We start from the raw sequence: 19,665 nt of genomic DNA on the forward strand, positions 1-19,665 counted from the left end.
GCTGGGGTTTGTAGTTCGCCCCCCCATTGTTCCAGAGGACGCCTCATTCCTCAGATCTTGTAAACCGCCTGCGCTCAGACTTTCTGCTGCTCTGTTATTTTCTCCAGCTCCGCTCACATTTCCTTCAGTCTCTAATTACAGTCCTCAAAGTCTTATCCGACGAGCAAGAAAATGGGGCCTCACCGCAAATCTGTGAAAACAGCAGCAGAACGAAAATAGATCAAGATTCTGGGCTGCAGCCCCATGAAAGTACGCACAGCCGCCCTAGCAGAAGAGCTGGAGTCTGTGCTGCCGACGGATCCATCGAGGAGCTGTCATTCCCTGCACTAACGAGCCCAGAACCTCCGCACTATTCCCAACGAGCCTCACGTGAGTTTTTGGCAACTTTCACTTTCCTTCCAGTATCCTATAGAGCCCTCTATATCTGTAGACTGTTACAATGTATCCACCTGAGCGCGGATGTAACAATGTTACTTGTGGAACCGATTACCATCGGACACACAATTACAATCAGCAACAGAACGTGCTGCCGACTGTAAGCAACAGAGCTGTGCTGTGATTGGACGTTGTAGTAACGAGCAAATCTGCGCATGAATCAATCACCACGTAATGAGAGAGCTGCAACTTCTGTCCTGCTGTGTGTAATACTTTTCCAGCTAAGCTGTCCACTTGCTGTCAGCGAATGGCAACATACTTGTTTGCAGCCTGGGTTTATCAGTAGAGGTAAGCCAGAGCCTGGTCATAAATTAGACGCTTCCTCTGTTAGCACAGGGGGGAAACAAAGACCCCCTGTGTGTAAATGACCCCCAATGAATGTTTCCATTCACTGACAGGAAGCACAGATCTTAGAAGCATTACCAAATTGAAGTGCAAAGAATGGCTGCTTTCATAGAACTGTATTTTAGGGGGTTTACTATGACTACAACACAGGGGCCGATGAGGTTCTACTAAACCATCAGAGCATTGTGTTGGCCGCTCTAGAACATTCCTTTATATGGCGGCGCAGATTTATTATGTAAATCCCTTTACAGAACGATCTTATTATGCAGCTTCACCCGCTTTATAAAGGAAATTCACTTTCTATTCCTTCGTGGATTTTTTTTTTGGGGGGGGGGGGGGAATTCTGTATTTCTCTTGCTGTGATGCAGTTTCTTTAAGAGGACTGCCAAATTCCTGGGTAAAAGTCCAGACCCCTGTCACTGAGAGTAAAATCCCCACAATGAGTGAGGAATGTGGGGAGACAATGGGGCTCTGTGTGTGAAGGGCCCGAGGATTCTAGAGGCCTGCAGAACACTGATGCATTCTACAGACCCTGAGAGACGAGTGAGACAATGCATCGTCCCAAAGGCAAAAGCGACACAATGCATAGTCTTAGAGAGAAAAGTGATACAATGCATCGTCTCAGAGAGAAAACCGATACAATACATCATCCCAAAGGAAAAAGGGATACAATGCATCTTCCCAAAGAGAAAAGTGATACAATGCATAGTCTCAGAGGGAAAAGCGATACAATGCATCGTCTCAGAGAGAAAAGCGATACAATGCATCATCCCAAAGAGAAAAGTGATACAATGCATAGTCTCAGAGGGAAAAGCGATACAATGCATCTTCCCAAAGAGAAAAGTGATACAATGCATAGTCTCAGAGGGAAAAGCGATACAATGCATCTTCCCAAAGAGAAAAGTGATACAATGCATAGTCTCAGAGGGAAAAGCGATACAATGCATCGTCTCAGAGAGAAAAGCGATACAATGCATCATCCCAAAGAGAAAAGTGATACAATGCATAGTCTCAGAGGGAAAAGCGATACAATGCATCTTCCCAAAGAGAAAAGTGATACAATGCATAGTCTCAGAGGGAAAAGCGATACAATGCATCGTCTCAGAGAGAAAAGCGATACAATGCATCATCCCAAAGGAAAAAGGGATACAATGCATCTTCCCAAAGAGAAAAGTGATACAATGCATTGTCTCAGAGAGAAAAGTGATACAATGCATAGTCTCAGAGAGAAAAGTGATACAATGCATCGTCTCAGAGAGAAAAGGGATACAATACATCATCCCAAAGGAAAAAGGGATACAATGCATCTTCCCAAAGAGAAAAGTGATACAATGCATCGTCTCAGAGAGAAAAGTGATACAATGCATCGTCTCAGAGAGAAAAGTGATACAATGCATCGTCTCAGAGAGAAAAGCGATACAATGCATCATCCCAAAGGAAAAAGGGATACAATGCATCTTCCCAAAGAGAAAAGTGATACAATGCATCGTCAGAGAGAAAAGTGATACAATGTAATGTCCCAAAGAGAAAAGTGATACAATGTAATGTCTCAGCAATGCGACTAAATACTGTTGCACAGCTGGTCAAAAAAGGGGACTTGCGACAATTTCACACCTAAAATAGTTGCAAGTCCCTTAGTAAATGTGCCCCAACATGTTGCCTCAAAGAGAACAGTCCTGAGCAGGTTCCCCCTCATCTTCCAGACGCAGAGCGGAGAATGTAAATGGCACCAGCAATATATAAGCCTCCAAATGAAAAAACAGCGCCCCCGTGACACCAGTGGAGACGGGCAGAGCTGCAGGTGGTCTGTGTGCCACCATATGGCGCTGTAAGCACAATTTCATACGGAGCATTTACCGCATTGTTGGTGGCATTTTCACATGTCTCAGAGATCAGCATCTGAACCTCATGGGGGTCCCTGGCATGGGTCGATCTATTCCTTATATCTAAGACTGATTTACTGGCAGACAGGTGAGGACTGGGAGACACCTGAGACACAACCTGCAGGAGATACAGGCAGTCATGTCGGGCTATAAACACACGGTCAGGTTTCAGGAAGCAGTTGTCGAAGCCAAAACCAGGAGTGGATTAAAAAAAAAAGAGTAGTCGTGTCCGTCCTTAGCCTTTTCTCTCCTTTCATGATCCACACCTGACTTTGGCATTAAAAAGCCTGACTGTGGCCTCGTCGGCGGGTAAGATGGACTGCACCGCGCCAAACCCTCAGCAGAAACTGCAGAGGAGGAAAAGAAAATGAAACCAGTTAATAAAAATAAGAACTATTTCCAAAAACCTGAGAGCAGCTGCCACGGAGGAGACCCCTGAGCAGGGTAAGGGGTAGCCGCACTGAACAGCCTCTCCTGTTACAGCTGAATGTTTAATGAGTGACAGGTGACGTCACTGCCCCGATCTGTTACACCTCCTGCCTCACCTCTCAAGCCTCACGTACCCCCAGAAATGACCTCCAGGTGAGTGTGACCAAAACCCCATAAATCCCTGAGCGTGACCTCACCATACAGTGTGCAAGATATACTAATATAGGGATGTGGAGCATGCTGGTATAACCTGGGCATCTCCTGTATATTATTATATATGTACAGCTGGTATAACCTGGGCATCTCCTGTATATAATTATATATGTACAGCTGGTATAAGTTATACACCTTCTTGTATATAGTGGTATGGAGCATGCTGGTATAACCTGGGTATCTCCTGTATATAATTATATATGTACAGCTGGTATAAGTTATACACCTTCTTGTATATAGTGGTATGGAGCATGCTGGTATAACCTGGGTATCTCCTGTATATAATTATATATGTACAGCTGGTATAACCTGGGTATATCCTGTATATAATTATATATGTACAGCTGGTATAACCTGGGCATCTCCTGTATATAATTATATATGTACAGCTGGTATAACCTGGGCATCTCCTGTATATAATTATATATGTACAGCTGGTATAACCTGGGTATCTCCTGTATATTATTATATATGTACAGCTGGTATAAGTTATACATCTCCTTGTATATAGTGATATGGACCATGCTGGTATAACCTGGGCATCTCCTGTATATAATTATATATGTACAGCTGGTATAACCTGGGCATCTCCTGTATATAATTATATATGTACAGCTGGTATAACCTGGGTATCTCCTGTATATTATTATATATGTACAGCTGGTATAACCTGGGCATCTCCTGTATATAATTATATATGTACAGCTGGTATAAGTTATACATCTTCTTGTATATAGTGATATGGAGCATGCTGATATAACCTGGGCATCTCCTGTATATAATTATATATGTACAGCTGGTATAACCTGGGCATCTCCTGTATATAATTATATCTGTACAGCTGGTATAACCTGGGTATCTCCTGTATATAATTATATATGTACAGCTGGTATAAACTGGGCATCTCCTGTATATAATTATATATGTACAGCTGGTATAACCTGGGCATCTCCTGTATATAATTATATATATATGGCTGGTATAAGTTATACATTTTCTTGTATATAGTGGTATGGACCATGCTGGTATAACCTGGGCATCTCCTGTATATAATTACATATGTATGGCTGGTATAAAGGAGATGTTATTTACTGCATATATACACTCAGCTTTTAGGGCTCGTTCACACGACCGTTGGTGTCCCGCGCCTGTGCTGTGAACCGCAAATTGCGGTCCGCAATGCACGGGCACCATCCATTGGGCAGGCGCATGGGGATCGCAGACCCATTCACTTGAATGGGTCCGCGATCCCTCCGTTCCGCAAAAAGATAGAGCATGTTCTATCTTTTTGCGGTGCGGAGGCACGGAACGGAACCCCAGAAAGCACTACGTAGTGTTCTGTTCCATGCTTCCGTTCCGCATCTCCGGATTTGCAGACCCATTGAAATGAATTGGATCCGCATCCGTGATGCGAAATGACAATGGAACTGTGCCCGTGTATTGCTGATCTGCAAATGCGGTCCGCAATACGGGAGCGGGACACCAACGGTCGTGTGACGAGCCCTTAGTCTGTATTTTTTGGATCCTTTCATTATTGGTTGTTTGCAGTTTTATGGATTTTTCGTGATCCGCTGATCTTGTCTTTGGTGGGGAGACAATGGGGCTCTGTGTGTGAAGGGCCCTCACAGGCAGACGGGGCCGCGGAATCAGATGTAAGGCCTCCGGCTCCGCTGCACTGTGATGACTCCATTGAATGACATCATACTGGTTCATAAACCTGAGAATGAGAGTGATGTCATCATTGTCCTGGTGTTAGCCATATGTCATGGCAGAGGAGGTTTAAAGGGAGTCTGTCACCAACCTGACTGGTTTTAAACTAATTGCTTCGTTCAGTGGGACACAAAGACATGACATAGATCTTACCTGTGTTTCGTTTTTCGGATCCTCCAAATTGCCGAAATATAATAAAACATATAATAAAAACTACTTTTTCGGCGATTTGGAGGTAACATCTGTGTCATGTCTTTGTGTTCCACTGAACGATGCAATTGGTTTACAACTGGTCAGGTTGGTGACAGACTCCCTTTAAGGAACTGTCCATATCTGACATGATGTTACCTTCCTGTCGAGGGAGCGGAATTTATTTTGCCAGAATATTATCTCCCATGATGCATCATTTTCCTGGAGCTGAGGCTCAGTTTTGATTCGCAGAGAGGAAAAAAATAGAACATCTCAAGTAGCGTCCTGGTCCGCGTGCACACGGCCGAAGCCGTTATTAGCAGTTCACAAATTGTGGATCTACAAAACATGTGTAGTGTCCCACTACGTAAAGGTGGGCACTACTAAGGGTCAATTGGGTCATGTCGTTCCCCACCTCCTGTGGGAGATTGCTTATTGTATTTTGTATTGTATGACTGCATATTTCCCTGTTATTTCCTGTGTACCAGGCCTGCTAGGGGTGTAGTTTCTCCTCCGGAGCTGTAGAGGGAGCTAGGGAACCCCCTGGTAGATATAGTTAGGCCCAGACAGGAAGTGGGAGTTGAGTCTAGTCCAGGAGGCTAAGCAAGTTCAGTCTAGACTGCCTGAGGTCCTGAGTAAGTGAAGCTCAGAGGTTAATCCAGGAGAGGAGTTTTCTCCGGAGTTATCCTGCACCCTGCAGAGTCCAGAGCAGTGCTGATCCTATACAGCCAAGTGGAAAGCTGAGGGGCAGAAGTTTACTGTCAGCAAGAGAATTTATGCCAGAGGAGGTTTCCCTACCCAAGGATAAAGCCAGCTATTAGGCATACGGGCCTTGGAGAATGCCAGACAGGGTCTTCAGAAAGTACAGCCTGATCTGTGAGTCACCTTGCTAGGATTCTACCTGCCACCTATGTAAAGCCTGCCTGCTACTAAATATTCTTCATATGGAACTGTTTGGAGTTTGTACATAGTTTGAACTGTTCAGTAAAGAAGAATTCTAGTTCACTGCAATCGTGTGTACCTCCATTATTCCTCCTAACAATCGGTGTGCCACCGTTACCGGCACTGGCGTCACGAACTGTAAGGGATCTTGCCACAGGCACGCTAAACCTTCAACACCCAGGGCACCTCACCTATCACCCGGCCTGGTCCCTATATCTAGAGAGTGCCCCAGAGGATCTACGTGCCAGCCTCTTCATCACTGACTGTATGCCTGCCCAGGGTATACTACAAACTGTGAGTACTAAGAGCAACCCTGGGTCTGTCTACTGACCCCCGTGACCTCACACTCGCTCACCCTGAAGGACTGGCGTACTGCACATGGACGCCAGCCATGTGCGCTCCGCATTTGATGGATCACTAAGTCATGCCCTCTTTTAAAACTGCACAATCTTTTCCGCAAAATGGGTCATACGGATGCGGACAGCTGCATCTTTTGCAGCCCCATTGAAATGAATGGGTCCGCATCCAACCTGCATCTCTAGTTTCAGGAACACATTATGCCTCTACTATCTCCCGAATTTTGCTTCCTAACTCCATGGAGATGAGGCCTCCTCGAGTGAAAGGAGCTGGACACAGACAACCTAAGCACTGGTGCAAGATCTGTAACCGCCCCCCACCCCCATCCACCAGGATAGCATTGGTGCATGTTATGTAGCATGCTGGTCTTCAACGCAACCTGTTGTGGCCATTGATCTCTTCATTCTGTACGATCCCTTGGCCCTGGCTGGAACCACATCTCCACCAGTCACCGCTCTTTCATGTCTCGCTTCAAGTTTTGGTGATTTCTATAAATTCCTCTTCCTTTCTGGATAAAGAACGTGTCTCATCCCTCTGCATCTTTCCAGTTGGTTTGCTGGATATTGTACAGACTCTTTATACTGGATTACATTGTCCCCGAAGTCAAAATAATCATTAAAGTAACTCTGCTTCAGTGAACTGATTCTCTGCATTATATTTTGGATGACGATTCCCCATCAACAACGTCAAAGGGTCCAAATTACAGGAAGAAGAAATCGGAGAAATATTCCCATCCATCAGCACGCTGATATCTGACTTAGAAAGCTACATCAGAAACTGTAATAGATCAGGAGCTGAGAACAAAGAAAACTGTGTGCCCATAGAAAGACAATTATATACTACCATGCAATACACAGAGCCCAGGCTAACGCGAACTGAAGTGCAAGCTCATATGACAAACACTCAGAAGGTGATTAAATCTCAAAATACTATAATACTACCTCCTATGTACAAGAATATAACTACTATAATACTGCTCCTATGTACAAGAATATAATTACTATAATATGGCCTCCTATGTACAAGAATATAACTACTATAATACTGCTCCTATGTACAGGAATATAACTACTATAATACTGCTCCTGTGTACAAGAATATAACTACTATAATACTGCTCCTATGTGCAAGAATATAACTACTATAATACTGCTCCTATGTACAAGAATATAACTACTATAATACTGCCTCCTATGTACAAGAATATAACTACTATAATACTGCTCCTATGTACAAGAATATAACTACTATAATACTGCCTCCTATGTACAAGAGTGTAACTACTATAATACTGCCTCCTATGTACAAGAATATAACTACTATAATACTTCTCCTATGTACAAGAATATAACTACTATAATACTGCCTCCTATATACAAGAATATAACTACTATAATACTGCTCCTATGTACAAGAATACAACTACTATAATACTGCTCCTATGTACAAGAATATAACTACTACAATACTGCCTCCTATGTACAAGAATATATCTACTATAATACTGCTCCTATGTACAAGAATATAACTACTATAATACTGCTCCTATGTACAAGAATACAACTACTATAATACTGCTCCTATGTACAAGAATATAACTACTATAATACTGCCTTCTATGTACAGGAATATAACTACTATAATACTGCCTCCTATGTACAAGAATATAACTACTATAATACTGCCTCCTATGTACAAGAATATAACTACTATAATACTGCTCCTATGTACAAGAATATAACTACTATAATACTGCTTCTATGTACAGGAATATAACTACTATAATACTGCCTCCTATGTACAAGAATATAACTACTATAATACTGCCTCCTATGTACAAGAATATAACTACTATAATACTGCTCCTATGTACAAGAATATAACTACTATAATACTGTTCCTATGTACAAGAATATAACTATTATAATACTGCCTCCTATGTACAAGACTATAACTACTATAATACTGCTCCTATGTACAAGAATTTAACTACTATAATACTGCCTCCTATGTACAAGAATATAACTACTATAATACTGCTCCTATGTACAAGAATATAACTACTATAATACTGCTCCTATGTACAAGAATATAACTACTATAATACTGCCTCCTATGTACAAGAATATAACTACTATAATACTGCTCCTATGTACAAGGATATAACTACTATAATACTGCTCCTATGTACAGGAATATAACTACTATAATACTGCTCCTATGTACAAGAATATAACTACTATAATACTCCTATGTACAAGAATATAACTGCTATAATACTGCTCCTATGTACAAGAATATAATTACTATAATATGGCCTCCTATGTACAAGAATATAACTACTATAATACTGCTCCAATGTACAGGAATATAACTACTATAATACTGCTCCTGTGTACAAGAATATAACTACTATAATACTGCTCCTATGTGCAAGAATATAACTACTATAATACTTCTCCTATGTACAAGAATATGTTTACTATAATACTGCCTCCTATATACAAGAATATAACTACTATAATACTGCTCCTATGTACAAGAATACAACTACTATAATACTGCTCCTATGTACAAGAATATAACTACTATAATACTGCTCCTGTGTACAAGAATATAACTACTATAATACTGCTCCTATGTATAAGAATATAACTACTATAATACTGCCCCTGTGTACAAGAATACAACTACTATAATACTGCTCCTATGTACAAGAATATAACTACTATAATACTGCCTCCTATGTACAAGAATATAACTACTATAATACTGCTCCTATGTACAAGAATATAACCACTATAATACTGTTCCTATGTACAAGAATATAACTATTATAATACTGCCTCCTATGTACAAGAATATAACTACTATAATACTGCTCCTATGTACAAGAATATAACTACTATAATACTGCTCCTATGTACAGGAATATAACTACTATAATACTGCTCCTATGTACAGGAATATAACTATTATAATACTGCCTCCTATGTACAAGAATATAACTACTATAATACTGTTCCTATGTACAAGAATATAACTATTATAATACTGCCCCCTATGTACAAGAATATAACTACTATAATACTGCTCCTATGTACAAGAATATAACTACTATAATACTGCCTCCTATGTACAAGAATATAACTACTATAATACTGCCTCCTATGTACAAGAATATAACTCCTATAATACTGTTCCTATGTACAAGAATATAACTATTATAATACTGCCCCCTATGTACAAGAATATAACTACTATAATACTGCCCCTATGTACAAGAATATAACTACTATAATACTGCTCCTATGTACAATAATATAACCACTATAATACTGCTCCTATGTACAAGAATATAACTACTATAATACTGCCTCCTATGTACAAGAATATAACTACTATAATACTGCTCCTATGTATAAGAATATAACTACTATAATACTGCTCCTATGTACAAGAATATAACTACTATAAAACTGCTCCTATGTACAAGAATATAACTACTATAATACTGCTCCTATGTACAAGAATATAACTACTATAATACTGCCTCCTATGTACAAGAATATAACTACTATAATACTGCTCCTATGTACAGGAATATAACTACTATAATACTGCCTCCTATATACAAGAATATAACTACTATAATACTGCTCCTATGTACAATAATATAACCACTATAATACTGCTCCTATGTACAAGAATATAACCACTATAATACTGCTCCTATGTACAAGAATATAACTACTATAATACTGCCTCCTATGTACAAGAATATAACTACTATAATACTGCTCCTCTGTACAAGAATATAACTACTATAATACTGCTCCTATGTACAGGAATATAACTACTATAATACTGCTCCTATGTACAGGAATATAACTACTATAATACTGCCTCCTATGTACAAGAATATAACTACTATAATACTGCTCCTATGTACAAGAATATAACCACTATAATACTGCTCCTATGTACAAGAATATATGGAGAAATGATTCTCCTCCATCCCTCTTGATGTGGACCGAGAAGGTGGATCAGCTTACCGGTTTGAGGAGCTTGCACACTGGGAGACTCACTCTAGAGCAAAGTTTATCAAAACATGGTCCCCTTGGAAGCTTTATCGTAACTTCTAGATTCACACGAAGCATATGATAGACATCTATTACCCCCCCCCCCCCCCTTACCTCCTTTTCCCCCTCCCCTCTTCCCATGTCTTGTCTTTACTTTTCCGTATTAATTACTTTTATGCACATGTTAATGTGTTATTGAGTCATGTCGCCACTGCACTTGAATTGATGCGCTTAGTGAATAAGCATTTGTCCAGCTGCGCCTGGTATTTAAGTGATTGATTTGTCACATGACTATTTGCGTTTTCTTCAATAAAAAGAAATTTGATTAAGAATATAACTACTATAATACTGCCTCCTATGTACAGGAATATAACTACTATAATACTGCCTCCTATGTACAAGAATATAACTACTATAATACTGCTCCTATGTACAAGAATATAACCACTATAATACTGCTCCTATGTACAAGAATATAACTACTATAATACCGCTCCTATGTACAAGAATATAACCACTATAATACTGCTCCTATGTACAAGAATATAACTACTATAATACTGCTCCTATGTACAAGAATATAACTACTATAATACTGCTCCTATGTACAAGAATATAACTACTATAATACTGCTCCTATGTACAAGAATATAACTACTATAATACTGCTCCTATGTACAAGAATATAACTACTATAATACTGCTCCTATGTACAAGAATATAACTACTATAATACTGCTCCTATGTACAAGAATATAACTACTATAATACTGCCTCCTATGTACAAGAATATAACTACTATAATACTGCTCCTATGTACAAGAATATAACTACTATAATACTGCTCCTATGTACAGGAATATAACTACTATAATACTGCTCCTATGTACAAAAATATAACTACTATAATACTGTCTCCTATGTACAGGAATATAAGTACTATAATACTGCCTCTTATGTACAGGAATATAAGTACTATAATACTGCCCTATATTATTTGTAGGAGGAGATTTATCAAAACTGGTGAAATGAAAACTAAGTTACTTTTCCTCTGCACCATGTTGACAGCTCTCCCCACGTGTGCGGTTTTTCTGTCCTGTCTGGTTGCAGTTTTCTTTGCAGAGTGTTGGGAGCAGTTCGGGCTTTATTTTTGTGTTCTGCGTTCCTCCGGTCGGGGGAGGGTGAGGCTGCTCTCGCGGCGTCGCTCTGTGTACCTCCACGTCTGTGCTGCACAGTTTTTGCACTTTCTTCTCTGTAATTAAATCATTTCCTGTAAATTGCTGCCGTTTACCGTTCTGAGCAGAAGAGAATTATTTGCCAAATGGATGTGAGGAAGTTCTGGTTTAATGTTTTGCGGGGCACGGACTACTGACTCATCAGACGCGGGGATGGAGGGCGCAGTCACTTAGGGACAATTATAGAATTGGATTTTGTGACCCAATAAATGTCTGGAACTTTCCAGCAATTATCTGTGAGTGACACGCAGAAGCGCGAAGATCCGCGGATCTACAGAAAAAGCGTAATGTCGGAGATAATCTGCAGTCATCTATATCACTATATAAAGGATCGGGCAAGTCCACATCCGCCATCTTTGTGTGCCTGTCATCTGGCGCCCCGCCATGACCGTTGGATCGCTCACTTTTCCTGCCGCCATTGGTTTCATGTATAGGCTTCTGTAGAATTCTATTCATTATAATATGACATGTTATATTATAGATGACTATATATATAGTTTATAAGGCTTAAAAAAGACATCTGTCCATCCAGTTCATCCTGTTATCCTGCAAATGGATCCAGAAGAAGACAAAAAAAACCTGTGAGGTAGAACCCAATTTTCCGCACTTTAGGGGGGAAAAATTCCTTTCCAACTCCAATCAGGCATCAGAATAACTCCCTGGATCATAATAGCCTGTAATATTATTACACTCCAGAAATACATCCAGGCCCCTCTTCAACTCTTTTAGTCAATTCACAATCACCACCTCCTCAGGCAGAGAGTTCCATAGTCTCACTGCTCTTACAGTAAAGAGTCCATAGTCTCAGTGCTCTTACAGTAAAGAGTCCATAGTCTCACTGCTCTTACAGTAAAGAGTCCATAGTCTCACTGCTCTTACAGAAAAGAGTCCATAGTCTCAATGCTCTTACAGTAAAGAGTCCATAGTCTCACTGCTCTTACAGTATAGAGTCCATAGTCTCACTGCTCTTACAGTATAGAGTCCATAGTCTCACTGCTCTTACAGTATAGAGTCCATAGTCTCACTGCTCTTACAGTAAAGAGTCCATAGTCTCACTGCTCTTACAGTAAAGAGTCCATAGTCTCACTGCTCTTACAGTAAAGAGTCCATAGTCTCACTGCTCTTACAGTATAGAGTCCATAGTCTCACTGCTCTTACAGTAAAGAGTCCATAGTCTCACTGCTCTTACAGTATAGAGTCCATAGTCTCACTGCTCTTACAGTAAAGAGTCCATAGTCTCACTGCTCTTACAGTAAAGTCCATAGTCTCACCGCTCTTACAGTAAAGAGTCCATAGTCTCACTGCTCTTACAGTAAAGAGTCCATAGTCTCACCGCTCTTACAGTAAAGAGTCCATAGTCTCACCGCTCTTACAGTAAAGAGTCCATAGTCTCACCGCTCTTACAGTAAAGAGTCCATAGTCTCACTGCTCTTACAGTAAAGAGTCCATAGTCTCACTGCTCTTACAGTAAAGAGTCCATAGTCTCACTGCTCTTACAGTACAGAGTCCATAGTCTCACTGCTCTTACAGTAAAGAGTCCTCTTCTATGTTTGTGTACAAACCTTCTTTCCTCCAGACGCAGAGGATGTCCCCTCGTCACAGTCACAGTGATGGGCATAAGTAGATGATGGGAGAGATCTCTGTTCTGCCCCCTGATATATTTATGCATAGTTATTAGATCTCCCCTTCTCTCTGTTTCCTGTCATTACCCGGGTGTTGACTAATTAATGCACCCCCGGTGGAGGATCAGGGGACAGGATACAGAGAGGCGATGCTAAGCATTTTGTGGTTTTGAGAATGTCCCCCGAGCGCAGCTATCGCAGAGCTTACCAGCTGACATCTTGGTTTACGAAGCATTAGAGGCGGTAAGACAATTCTGTACAGTATGGGGGTGTCCAACCACAGCCTCCCGATGGAGGGGGTCCGACCCCAGCTTCCTGATTGGGGAGGGGGGTCCGACCCTGAGGGGGTTCGACCACAGCTTCCCGATGGGGGCCGGGGGGTTCTGACCCCAGCCTCCTGATTGGGGGAGTCCAACTCCAACCTCCTGAAGGAGGAGGGGGGCCCTCACATCCTGATAAATCACATTGTGAAACTTAAAAACTTTTTTTCTACTGAAAAATTAAACAATTTGAAAAAATGGGAAAAAACAGACAAATGTTCATCAAATGTAACATGAAAGTAATCTGCATCCTGTCCAACGCGGCTGTGGATCGGAAGCAGCAGGAATGTTGGGCGCAACCTGCAGATTTCGGGTCTTTCCTTCCCTCTGGTGGTGCCTTCTCTCTCTATCTGTACTGAGTGGGCGGAGTCTTCCTGCTGTGATGTCACAGCTGAGTGTCTCCTCCCTCTCACAGCACAGTGCAGCCGCATCCCCCCTCTGCCCCACGCACAATATACTCCTGTCTCTCCAGAAGTGAGGGGCGCCAATCTGATCTGAAGGGATATTTGATGTAATATTAGATTTTCTAGTCTTCATTCCGTTCCTTCTCTCTGGTCAGAGACTGAAAGTGTTCTCTGGACCGCCACGGTTAGGGTAGGACCACGCAGCGTTTAGGTCACGGCCAGCTTCGGTCAAGAACCATGTGGTCAATTAGGCCGCAGCAGGTCTTCATTGTTAAGGGAAACGCAGACTCTTCAGTAACTCGCGGCTATTAACAGTGAATACCGCGTATATAGTGCGGTCGTCGTTGGTTAAATAAAAGGCAGCTGCGGCCTGATTGGCCACGCAGTTCTGCAGCCGGCCGTGACCTGAACGGCTCATGACTGCACCGTGCCGTGTGCACCTCGAAACACGGATGCGGACACATTCACTTGAATGGGTTCACAATCCGGAAGGTCCGGTGCAAAATGGAGGCACGCACCACAAAAAAGTAGTGCATGCACTGCGGTGCGGACGGATCGCAGACCCATTCAAGTTGAACGGGATCCTTCTGCAGAATCCGCACAGATGTTGCCCGTGCATTGGGGACCGCAAATTGCAGTCCCCAATGCACCGAACGGCCGTGTGCACGAGCCCCTAGGCGGGTGGTTTATTTCTGGCTTTCACGTGATGTTATAACACTGTATAATAGATTATATAATAATGCTCTATAATACAATATACACATGCATTTCAGTGAAAATCATATATTCTATAGCTCCATTATACACACAGTGATCTCTCATATATTCTAGGATTGATTATACACAGTGATCTCTCATACAGTCAGGTCTATAAATATTGGGACATGGACACAAATCTAACATTTCTGGCTCTATACACCACCACAATGGATTTGAAATGAAACGGACAAGATGAGCTTTACCTGCAGACTGTCAGCTGTAATTTGAGGGGATTTATATCCAAATCAGGTGAACGGTGCAGGAATTACAGCAGTTTACATATGTGCCTCCCACTTGTTAAGGGACCAAAGTAATGGGACAATTGTCTTCTCGGCTGTTCCATGGCCGGGTGTGTGTTATTCCCTCATTATCCCAATTACAATGAGCAGATACAAGGTCCAGAGGTCATTTCACGTCTGCTATTTGCATTTGGAATCTGTTGCTGTCAACTCTCAAGATGAGATCCAAAGAGCTGTCACTATCAGTGAAGCAAGCCATCATTAGGCTGAAGAAACACCACAAACCCATTATAGAGATAGCAAAAACATTAGGCCTGGCCAAAACAACTGTTTGGAACATTCTTAAAAAGAAGGAACGCACCGGTGAGCTCAGCAACACCAAAAGACCCGGAAGACCACGGAAAACCACTGTGGTGGATGAGCGAAGAATTCTTTCCCTGGTGAAGAAAACGCCCTTCACAACAGTTGGCCAGACCAAGAACACTCTCCAGGAGGTAGATGTATGTGTGTCACAGTCAACAATCAGGAGAAGACTTCACCAGAGTGAATACAGAGGGTTCACCACAAGATGTAAACCATTGGTGAGCCTCAAAAACAGGAAGGCCAGATTAGAGTTTGCCCAACGACATCTAAAAAAGCCTTCACAGTTCTGGAACAACATCCTATGGACAGATGAGACCAAGATCAACTTGTACCAGAGTGATGGGGAGAGAAGAGTATGGAGAAGGAAAGGAGCTGCTCATGATCCTAAGCATACCACCTCATCGGTGAAGCATGGTGGTGGTAGTGTCATGGCGTGGGCATGTATAGCTGCCAATGGAACTGCTTCTCTTGTATTTATTGATGATGTGACTGCTGACAAAAGCAGCAGGATGAATTCTGAAGTGTTTCGGACAATATTATCTGCTCATATTCAGCCAAATGCTTCAGAACTCATTGGACGGCGCTTCACAGTGCAGATGGACAATGACCCAAAGCATACTGCAGAAGCAACCAGAGAGTTTTTTAAGGGAAAGAAGTGGAATGTTCTGCAATGGCCGAGTCAATCACGGACCTGAATCCGATTGAGCATTTCACTTGCTGAAGACAAAACTGAAGGGAAAATGCCCCAAGAACAAGCAGGAACTGAAGACAGTTGCAGTAGAGGCCTGGCAGAGCATCACCAGGGATGAGACCCAGCGTCTGGTGATGTCTATGCGTTCCAGACTTCAGGCTGTAATTGACTGCAAAGGATTTGCAACCAAGTATTAAAAAGTGAAAGTTTGATTTATGATTATTATTATGTCCCATTACTTCTGGTCCCTTAACAAGTGGGAGGCACATATGCAGACTGCTGTAATTCCTGCACCGTTCACCTGATTTGGATGTAAATCCCCTCACATTACAGCTGACAGTCTGCAGGTAAAGCACATCTTGTCCGTTTCATTTCACATCCATTGTGGTGGTGTATAGAGCCAGGAATGTTAGGATTGTGTCGCTGTCCCAATATTTATGGACCTGACTGTATATTCTATAGATTCATTACACACAGAGTGATCTGTTTCAAGCATTTATTTATTTTAATGTCTCAAAATTGGAATTTGAAACGGCTAATGAAAACCCAAAAGAACAATCGCACATTTTTTTTTAAGGCATTATATCTGTGTTATTAAACGCATTGCATTATAGCAAAAGCATTCTATGCCAACACTGACATTTTTATACCACTCCTTTAGGGGGCTGATGGCGTGCGCTCAGCCTCTGTGGAAGATTCCTAGCCTGCATTATTTCTCCCAAAATACCGTCCCTGCCTTGTACTCTCCCGTGATGGAGAACATGGGCCACTCCTTGCAATTGTCACCATGCAGCAAGGTTCACGCCACGGTGGAAACCTGGAGCAGCTCTTACAGGCGGGGACAGTACACGTCTTTCACGGCCCACTGGGTCAGTGTTGTTGGTGGCGGCGGGGCAGCACCTCAGCAACATGGCCAGATCCTATTGCCACCTCTACCATTGTGTCCGTGCGGCTCCCACACCCGGTCATCGGCCTCCTCCACCATGGGCAGCAGCAGGGCACACTATCACTCGCACTACACCTCTTTCCTATTACATGTATCAAGTCAAGCGTTGCCACGCCGTGTTGGAGCCGATCAGCCTGAGCACCAGTAGGCACCTCTGCGAACATTTGCTAAAGTACATCAAGCAGCAAACATCCAGCGGGGCACGGTGGTCAGGCAGTGGCAGCTCATCCAAGATGCCTCTCGAGTGCTGATGCCCTTCAAAAAGGTCGCAAAGTTTGTCAGCAGGGTCAACTGCGGCATGAACGATGTCATCCCTCTCATATTTATTTTAGATGCTGACGCTCATGCAGCAGGGGACGATGGTGGAAGAAGAAGAGCTAATGCATCTTGCTGTTCACCTTGTAGTTGTTGGGGAACACAAAGGATAAACTCCCATGGAGGAGGAGGATCAGGAGCTGCCACTGGAGGAGGAGGATCATGATGACGACATCGGAAACGACACCCAATCGTCACAGTGGGGGGCAGAGCTAGAAAGAAGTGGCTTCTTGGGCACGCTGGCCACAATGGCGACCTGTAGACTTGCTTGCTTCCACAGTGACAGGCGTATCGTTGAAATCAAGGGACAGCCATGCTTCTAGACCCTCGCTACCAAAGCAAAATGGGGGGAATGTTTTCCTCTGCCGGAAAGGGAGGACAACGTTACGTTATTACCAGGAAACACTGTGTACGCAGCTCATGGCGAGCAGACGCCAGGGTTCAGGCCTACCTACACTCTGGCCTGTCTCTGGCGCATATCCTGTTCCCTGACCCCATGGATTCCTGGGCAGGCAGACTGGAACAGTTGTCCGAACTGGCACGGCACACTCTCTATCTTTCTTGCCCAGCCTCCAGTCTCATCTCGGAGAGGGTTTTCAGTGCCCCAGGGGATGTGGTGACACCCAAACAGACCAAGTTGTCCTCCGTCAGTGTCCAAAACATCACATTTGTCAAAATGACCCAAGCCTGTATTCGGGAGGATTGTCACGCTCCTCCGGCTGAGGCAGATGAATAGATCTGGCCTTGCTGATGGTGCACCATCTTGCCACTGTCTGCCTGTCTACCATCATGTGCCGTACCTGCCGCCGCCGTCATACCAGTACATTTTTCTTGCTTCATGTTACTTTGTTTCCTTTTTTTGCGCTGACGTGTAGATGGCAGTGTTCGTCTTTCAGGGTCCGGTCACATGTAGCAGTGTTAGTGCGGCTTCTGGGATGTTGCATCTGTAGATTTATATCATTCAAGTCAATGGGAAATATCAAAAGATGAGTAGTGGACAGAAAAAGTTGCGGTTATAACGCTTGGCGACTTCTAATAACGACGAGGTGAGCCTGAACATGGCGGCCGTGCAGCTCTAGCCTTCAGCTACACCTACACAATGGTAGGAAGACGTGAATCATCAGACACGCGTCTGCGCGTTGTACTGCGGCGGGGTCATAGCAGCAGATTGCGCGGTATTCTGTGCGGCACTGTGACCGCTACCTGATAGAACGGAGGGCTGTCTGCACTGATACATTGTAACATCAGCTGTTGGAGCAGGAATAGGTCAGGGTGGGGTTTCAGTCTCAGATGTAAATCCCATTTGCTGACAGCAAGCAGAGATCTTGAAGATTGTGAGGAAGTGAAACAAGTCTATTGGGAAGTAGCACGTGTTTCAGTTTACAGTGATGACGTTTTATTTACTGGCCCTTTAAGGGTGAAGTATCACACCCCTCATCCTCTCTGGAGGAATTACCTGTTGCTCTATATGACAGGTCTTTTTTTTGCAGAAGATGTGCGCCAAAATGGTGACCGCGCACCGCAGACGTACGGAAATGCGTCGGCTGCACAGTAACGTTCAGCCGGTCGTTGCGCCATTTCTACCTCTGATCTTGTGTGCACTCCGCCGGCGCCCCCTTCTGAGGCGAGCTGCAGCTGCTTCTGTCTTGGCCACCATCGCTGGAGCCGCTTCGCCAGTTTCCCTTTCACCCGGAGTCTGACCACAAAAGCTTCTGGGCGGCTCATTAAAGGAACGCGGAATACGCGAACGGGAACTTTCCATTAATCTAAAAGGTTTTCTGCTGCTCGCAGCTCCTAGGGGCTGTGAATTATTCATCAGGCTGTTTAGAGTGTCAGCTCCTGTGCGCAGGGTTCACCATCTGCCGTCTCTGGCAGCGGCTTCGCGGATTGTTTGTCTCATCAAACCGTTAAGTGCAATTATTGTGAATGAAAAGAAGAACATTTGTCCTGGGAGCGGCGACTGAGCGTCCACAACAAGAGTGTCGGGGGGCCACCATAGATCGCAACTCCCTGACCTCCTATAGTCCCTGTGTGTGGGGGGAACGTATAGCTCTGTTCATCCTGAACCTCCTGGTTTATGCCCGACATGTGTGTGTCCATCACATGACCAGAACAGATTTTATCCCCTGGGTTAATTCATCATGAATGGCAGCAAGCAGAGATCTTGAAAACCATGAGGAATGGCT

The 19,665-nt window shown here is 43.1% G+C and overlaps 1 protein-coding gene across 1 annotated transcript in view; it reads left to right on the forward strand.

Annotated features, from left to right (window-relative positions):
- Positions 1-273: 273 nt before the first annotated feature.
- Positions 274-19,665, forward strand: part of INSC (INSC spindle orientation adaptor protein) — a 114,175-nt gene continuing 94,783 nt past the window's right edge. The window contains exon 1 of the mRNA XM_040409628.1: positions 274-369. The gene's annotated coding sequence lies outside the window, so the exon portion shown is untranslated. The remainder of the gene's footprint in view (positions 370-19,665) is intronic.

The sequence above is a fragment of the Bufo bufo genome, chromosome 10 (assembly GCF_905171765.1).
Source record: "Bufo bufo chromosome 10, aBufBuf1.1, whole genome shotgun sequence".
In the NCBI taxonomy this organism is placed as follows: Eukaryota; Metazoa; Chordata; class Amphibia; order Anura; family Bufonidae; genus Bufo; species Bufo bufo.